This window comes from Solanum tuberosum, unplaced genomic scaffold (assembly GCF_000226075.1).
Source record: "Solanum tuberosum cultivar DM 1-3 516 R44 unplaced genomic scaffold, SolTub_3.0 scf00156, whole genome shotgun sequence".
NCBI lineage: Eukaryota > Viridiplantae > Streptophyta > Magnoliopsida > Solanales > Solanaceae > Solanum > Solanum tuberosum.
Genome location: NW_006239080.1, coordinates 117,988 through 126,894, shown reverse-complemented (window position 1 = coordinate 126,894; position 8,907 = coordinate 117,988).

The window sequence follows — 8,907 nt, the reverse complement described above, 5'->3', positions numbered from 1 at the left end:
GGGGTGGGGATGTCGCCTGATGGGCTTTAATTTTTCTCGGCCTGCACCTTTTCTGTTGGGCTTTGGGACCAGCGTAGAAAAGTATTCACCGTCCAAACTCCCAATACACTTTTTCACTTAGCCCCACCAAATTTCAGTTGGGGCTGAGGTGCTCTCTAACTTTAGACATATATAGACTATGGAGTGTTCATTTTAAGGAAAATTACACAATTAAGCAAATATCTGATATGTATTTAATATACATCATATAATTTAAAAGAATTATAATTTGCAATTATAGCTATTCTCTCTCTTCTCTTCATCTCTCCATCGCCTCTCTCCTCTCTCCTCTCTCTTACTCACATCTCTCCTCTATCTGCCTCCTCTCTATCGCACCTCTCGGGCTAATGAATTAAGGGTGACAAAAGAGTTTTAAAATTAAAAAAAAAAAGGTGACACAAGTTTTAATTATTGAATAGAGGTGACAATTTTAAGATTAGTGCTAATGACACTAATTTTAAAATCCTCAAGTTTTATTATTTACATAAAAGCCCTATTTTCCCCATTCCACACCCTCCCTTCTCTCCACCCTTCTGCCTCTGCCATCCCCTCCCCTTCTGCCTCTGCCATCCCCTCCCCTTCTACCATCGTAACTGTTGCCGTCACCACTTTCTCCTCTACCACAACCATCAGTTCTTCCTCCATTGCCACCACTCTCTTATTCTTCCTCTTTTACCACCATTGTTGCCACCTCCTTATTCTCTACCTTTGCCTCCACAACAACCATCACCTCCACCTTCGTTGTTATCACCAACATCTCATTTGCCACTCTACCACCCTCTCTTTTACCTCACTTGTTACAACAATTATTGTAGTTGTTGCAGCAACTTCAGCAGTTGCTGAGCAAACTTGAGCAGTTGCTGAAAAAACTTCAACAGTTACTACAATAACTTCAACAGTTGCGGAGCAAACTTTAGCAGTTGCTGAAAAAATTTCAACAATTGCTACAATAACTTCAGCAGTTATTGCGACAACTTCAGTTGTTGCTTGATTTTCTACAGAAAAAAAACAATTCAATGACTTCAACTTCAAAAATTTTAAAATTAAAGCAAATTAATTTGTGAAATAGGACCAACAAGAGAAAAAGAAAAAAGGTGATAAAAATAATGAACGACAACGATAATGATAGCAACAACAAAGAAGAACAAGTAAATGGAAGAAGAGAAAAAGAAATGAAGAAGAAGAAGAAGAAATCTGTAAAGAGAAAGAAAGAAGGAAGAAGAGGGAGAAATAAATCTTGAAAGAGATTTTAAATTTTGAATTTAAGAAGAGAGGGAAAAAATTTCAAACATTTTGAAATTAGAAATTGGGTTTATTTTGAATATTTTTAAAAGTTTAGAAGTTTTAAATATTACGTTTTAGACCTTAATTATCTTAATCACTAATTTAAAAAAATTGACTTGGTCAATCCTTTTTTGTCACCAATTTTAATTTCAACACTTTTTTGTCACCAATTTTAATTTCAACACTTTTTTGTCACCAATTTTAATTTCAACACTTTTTTGTCACCAATTTTAATTTCAACACTTTTTTTGTCACCTCCTCCTCAATTTACTCGCGCCTCTCTTTGCCCCCTTTTTCACTCACCTTCTTTTTTCTCTTTCAATACAATTAGTAACCTTCAATGATACAGATACAAATGTTAATGGGCAATATTCAAATACAAATGGTAACTTTCTCAAGGCAACAAATAGTAACAATATATCAATATACAGATCAAAATGGTATTCACTTATACAAATGTTAACAATCAATATACAAATATAAATGCTAACTCTCTCATTTCTTTGCCCCTCTCTCTCTTTCTCGTCTCTCTCTGCCTCTTCATTTTTTACCTCCTACTTTCTCTCTCAATACAAAAACAAATAACAAATGTTAATAACAAAGATATAAAATGTTAACAGTCAAAATGTAACTTTGTCAAATCAACAAATGGTAGCAAATATAATACAAATCAAAGTGGTATTCATTGATACAATTGTATTCGTTGTATTAATTGATACAAATCGTATTCAAATACAAATTGTATACACTAATACAATTATATTCATTGCATTGATGGACACAAATCATATTCGGATACAAATTTCTTCAGTGATACAAAATATAAACACAAGGCAATAAATATAAATACAAATACAAATGACAATAGATACATACAAATGCACATGAATACAAATACATTTTTTTTATGAAATATAACATTGATACAATTGTATTCGTTGATACATATTTCGTTAATACACTTGAGTGTGGTACAACATTGATACAATTGTATTCGTTGATACACACACACATATATATACACTAAATTACATATATACAATTATCTAATAGATATACAAATATAATTTACCTATCTCCTCTCTCTCGCCTCTCCTAGTCTCGATCGCCTCTCTCTCCTTCTAACGTGTAGCTATGGATCTTAATTAAGCAAACTATAACTATTTGGCCTAATTATGTTTCTAGTCTTGGCTATTTTTTAAATTTCCTCTTTACTTTATGGTAAAAAAAGGTCATATTTGATCTTGTATTCTCATAATAGGGTTATATTTATTATTCGTTCTACTTTTTTACATCCAACTTTAGACACATATTTGCCCCTGATTGTTAACTTCATGTTTCCACACTCTTATTATCCTGAGTGGTGCCTACATGAATATATTTTTATCCAATTGAAATTTTCACCCAAAATAATTCTTCTACCCAACCAAATTAACCAGTAAATCCATTTTCTAATACATATTTCCTCAGCCCTTCTAATCGATTCATACTTGTCATTTCTCATCATTTCAGGATTCAAATATGTTTGCGTGTTGTTGATGTACGTATCTTCGTCTCAATACACTTTTGTCCACAAGCTTTTTTCAAATTTCAAATAAAAATGACCAACTTGTAATTTTTATGAAATAATCTCGTATCAATGGCCTTATTGCTTGTTAAATCGTATTGTTGAAGATCTTTTTATTCCAAATTAGTTCATTTTTTTTGTCTTTCTTGAAAAATGGGTTTGCCCTACACCTCAAACATGTAGAACGTACTTTCATAAGATTCCATGGAAAGAATAATATTCAAGAACTCTAAGGTATTTTAGGGTTGATTCGTGAAGCCAAAAGAAATCAAGAGAGAAACTTTAGAAATCTGAATTTTTTACAAGTTAAAAATGAACCGATATTTACCCCTTTGAAGAGGACTTGCTTTGACCAACTTTCTTGACTAATTTTGGGCCATAAATTGTCAAGTAGGTGATAGACCTATTTGGCCACTAACTTGGGCCTTTATGGACTTAAACTTATTAGATCTTGGCTATTTTCTTGCACTTGATTGGGCCAGAATTGTCAAGTAGGTGATGAGTGTGCTTGGCCCTATAGGATGGTCAAATGAATTTTAGTAGGTGATGCACCTACTTGATCCTCTAGGTTGGTCAATAAGTGTAAGTAGGTAATGCACCTTCTTGTCACCCACTAGTTTAGTTAAGTCAAACAAGCAACTCACTTATTTTATTCCATTTTGTAAATTTTAATCTCTTTTGCTTTTACTTAACACTTCACTTAAACTTTAAGCTCAATTATAACCTTATTATCTCGAAGTATACGTGTTTAATATAGGACATTACAACACCTTTCAAACAATTTTCAACCATCACTATTCAAATAAGAAACTTGATCCCTCACTTATACGATAAGGTTGTGTTAAGTACCATGTAAATAGAACTAATATATGAAAACACTAAAAAATTCTTAGTTTATGACGGTGAATTTGTGAGTTTTAAGAACCTCCACTATTAATTCACGTTGTGACGTTTTCTTCTAACTTCCACAATAACCTTTTTGTGTTGGTTTTATTATAAAGGTTAGAAAATTGCCACAAGTTAGAATAATTTGTGGCGACTACCAACCCCCAAAAATATGTTAAATTCGTTAATATATATATATATATATATATATATATATCATAAGTAGAACAAACACTAGCATTTTTGAAATATTTAATTTCTTCTAGGGGTAAAATAGTAATTGTATTTAAATTATAATTATAGTAATTTCTAGAAAGAAATAATCCCTTTCATTTCCTAGAAAGAAGCGTCCTTTCAATTTGCATAAATAATCAGAGTTTTGTCTTTTTCTTTTCCTTAAAAACGTCGTTCTCTTTTAATTTCAGATACTATCTCCTAAAAATAATCTCTTCATCTAGAGCTTCATCCCAGCAAACATAAAGAAGGTATGAAGTACTTTTCCTTTTAAGTTTTCAGCATCCCAAAATATTTCTTTGATCTTTTAAAATTGACATGCAAATCTTCAATTCACTTTTCAATTTCATTTTTTCTTCATTTTTTATTGTATTGATAATCAATACCAATAAAAATTGATCAATTTCTTCTGAATATGGTGTTTTTCTCAATTATTTTGTAGTTTTGTAGCCTAACTAATATCTGCAAATATTCAATGAACTCTTCTTTTTCATGTTTTCCCTCGATACGAACTATATTGATAATTAGAAATCTTTAAAAATTGTCAAATCTAATATAGGCTTTTCCCTCCAATTATTGTATAATTTTGTAACCAATTATCAGTAGAGGGTGCATCTGATTATAACATAATTTGAGATATATGGTGAGAATGAGAAGTATACGAAGATTAACGAGTTTGTGAAGTATTAAGAGAAAGAGAAAGCTACAGAGGAGATAGCAGAGAATGTTTAAGGTGATAGGATCTGGAAAGATCTTTGAGGGTATACTTGTCCTTTTACGTAATAATTAATTCTTATATCTACAATAATAGTATTTGAAAAGATCTTTGAGGGTATAATTATCCTTTTACATAATAATAATAATTAATTCTCATATTTTATTATAGATACTTTGTACTTGTTCACAGTATACGTGGCCTTATATTTAACACAACTATCAAAATATCTCTCTCTAGATATTTCTAATAATGCTTTAAATAAACTTTTAGATTTCATATTTTCTCTCACAAAGATTTCATTTTCTTGCTTACCAAGTTGTTGTTTCGAGGTTGTTCATGTAAGTTTTTAGTAAATCATTCTAACTTCTTCTTTTTCATTTTTTCTAAATACTTTCTACCCTACAAAATAGATTAAAATTTATGCTTTTTATTATTATTATATCGTCCAAGATCTATTTGTATTATCACTACATCATTAAGTCTATCATATTTTATCTTTAATTGATTTTTGGTAAGTCTTAATTTTTTTTAATCAAGGTGTATATAAATATCTATTTATCTAATAATGTATGAGGTTTTCATGGTTTATATTGTTTCAACATGATAAGGAGATTGAACTAGCTTCACCCTGGAATGAAAGATTGGATGACAACAACTCAAATAATCAAACAAATGCTATAGATTTCTTTTTTTATGTTTATTTGATGTGGATTTTAAAGGATTTAAATTTGAAATGTTGAATTTATTCTACACAAGTTTGTATAACTTTAATTTGACATTAATTTAAACGAAGCTAATTAATATAAATTTATTTAATGAAATTTGATTTGTCTTAAATATGTTATTTAGTAGAATTATTTATTCATATTACTTTGAAGGCTTGAGGTAATCCATATTTATTAATAAAATGATAATACTATTGTAAGACTCTACAAATTAAATTATGTAAAATATTAATTTCATATCTCGATATTTTGACTCCACAAATAATTATTTTTTAAGAGATTGAGATCATTTGTGAAGGTATGAGACCATAACAAATCAAAACTAAAAAACTTCCACAAACAAAACACTCATTTTGTGGAGGACGTCGTGGAGGTTTATTAAAACCACCACATATATGCTAGTGGCAAGGGTAATTGTAGCGTATTTTTAAATCACCACAATTAAATTTGTGGAGTCCCTAAACCGCCATAAATTGAAAAAATAACCTTGATAAATTGAGTTTTTTCTTGTAGTAAAAATATGAGGCATCACAATTAACAACATTTATTTCTCCATCATTTTTATTTCTTTAGTTACAATTTTGGCTCTGATACCTTGTTGTCACGTCCTTAATTTTTAACTAAGCACACATGTGACACTTGACAATTCGTTCACGTTCTTACACCACTTTCTCATGATCTTGCGATGTTATATCATTTTAAGACACTAGAAATTTCTAAGAAAATGATAGAAGAACACGAGATTTACAAAAAAAATTATATTGTAGAGAACTTGATTGATTTTTGTTTGACGTCTTTTCATATGAATGTACCTTTATATATACTACTCATATAAGGTTAGTATGCAAATAATAGTTATTGCACACAAATTTCTATATATTTACAAATAAGTCTTATTTCTTGAATACTCTACAAGTTTAAAATATTTCAAAGATCTTCAATGTAAAACTATGATATTTTAGAATCTATAATGAGATCGTCACATTTCTCTATAATCTTCCACAAGTGTTAATATTATTTCAGAAAATATATTTGGCAGGATAAAAAAAATGACACAATTGGCATGACCTTACTTTTTCGAGGTAAGGTCGTAATTTCAGAGGGATGGGAAGGGTGTTAAGGTAAATTCATTGTTTTGTTGTACCCAAAGTACCCTCTAAAGTAAGACCACTTTGAAATCTTTTAAACCACTACTTTTTGAAATTAAAATCACTTTTGAAAAGTCTAAACCTATATTCTTTTCTTTTCAAATCACACTGCTCGAAAAAGTTTTATTCCTCCCAATATTGTATTGAGATTTGAGAGCATTATATTTGTACCAAATTTTTTTTCTTTCTCCATTCTTCTTCATTTTAAAAGGCCTTTATTTTTGTTCATAATTTTCATTTGAAAAATTAACTCAACTGCAATACTCTATTAAGAGCACTATATTTGTTCCAAATTTTTTGTCTTTCTCCATTTTTCTTCATTTTGCAACAACTCTTTTTTTTCATTGATAATTTTCATTTCACGGGCAAGTATGTCTATGTTGTTTTTAAGGGTAAAAAACAAGGTATATATTCAAGTTCGCAAAAATGTGCAAATTTGACCATTGGAATTAGCGGTAGTTTATACCGAAAATACAAGAATTATGATGATGTTGTGAAAGCTTTAGAAGATTGAAATATTCGAACAGATGGAGTTAAATTAAGTTACGAAACTACTAGGGAATCATGTTGTAATTTTGTGTATGTGGATAAAAAGAAATTATTAGCTAATGAACAATATGTACTTATGTTAGCAATGTTTTTTGTTGGAGTTGTTATTGGAAAATCAATGAAAGATTAATTTGTTAAGGCAATTTCGTGGTGTTATTTTAATATAGAATTGTTTGTGTATTGAGATTGGGACTTATTTTTTGAATTTGTCCGGATATTTTGGATTGGGTCTGTCAACATAAGTACTTTTATTTACTAATTTAGAATAATAAGTAATTTAAATAGTATAAATAAATTATGTTTCCTGATTATCAACGAATGTTATTGCAGCGCGAATGGTTAAAGCTTAAACGATTAATCCATAGGTCACGCATTCGAGTCTAGGTTAGGTCCTTCAAAGTCTTCTCTTTTTCTTTTCCTTAAAAAGGTCATTCTCTTTTAATTTCAAATATTATCTCCTAAAAATAATCTCTCCATCTAGAGCTTCATCCCAACAAACATAGAGAAGGTATGAAGTACTTTTCCTTTTAAGTTTTTTCCAAAATTTTTCTTTGATTTTTTAAAATTAACATACAAATCTTCAATTCACTCTTTAATTTCATTCTTTCTTCATTTTGTATTGTATTGATAATCAATACCCATAAAAATTGACCAATTTCTTCAGAATATAGTGTTTTTCTCAATTCTTTTGTAGTTTTGTAGTCTAACTAATATCTGCAACTATTCAATCAACTCTTTTTTTCATGTTTTCCCTCGATACGAACTGTATTGATAATTAAAAAATCTTTAAAAATTGTCAAATCTAATATAGGGACCCTCTGATTATTTTATAATTTTGTAACCAATTATCAGTAGAGGGTGCATCTTATTATAATATAATTGGAAATATAGGGTAAGAATGAGAAGTATGCAAAGATGAAGGAGTTTGTGAAGTATTAAGAGAAAGAGAAAGCTACAAAGGATATAACAGAAGAATGTTTAAAGTGATAGTGTCTAGAAAGATCTTTGAGGGTATACTTGTCATTTTACGTAATAATTAATTCTTACATATACAATAATAGTATTTGAAAAGATCTTTGAGGGTATAATTATCCTTTTATATAATAATAATAATCAATTCTCATATTTTATTATAGATATTTTTGTACTTGTTCACAGTTTATGTGACCTTATATTTAACACAAATATCAAAATATCTCTCTCTAGAAATTTCTACTAATGCTTTAAATAAACTTTTAGGTTTCACATTTTTTTCTCACAAAGATTTCATCTTCTTGCTTACCAAGTTGTTGTTTCGAGCTTGTTCGTGTAAGTTTATAGTAAATCATTCTAACTTCTTCTCTTTCATTTTTTCTATATACTTTCTACCCTACAAAATATATTAAAATTTCTGGTTTTTTTTATTCTTATATAGTCCAAGATCTATTTGTATTATCACTACATCATTAAGTCCGTCATATTTTATTTTTAATTGATTTTTGGTAAATCTTAATTTTTTCCAATCAAGGTGTATATAAATATATATTTATCTTATAATGTATGAGGTTTTCATGGTTTACATTGTTTCAACCTGATACGGAGATTGAACTTGCTTCACCCTTGAATGAAAGATTAGATGACAACAACTCAAATAATCAAACAAATGCTATAGAATTATTTTTTAATGTTTATTTGATGTGGATTTTAAAGGATTTAAATTTGTAATGTTGAATTTATTCTACACAAGTTTGTATTACTTTAATTTGACATTAATTTAAA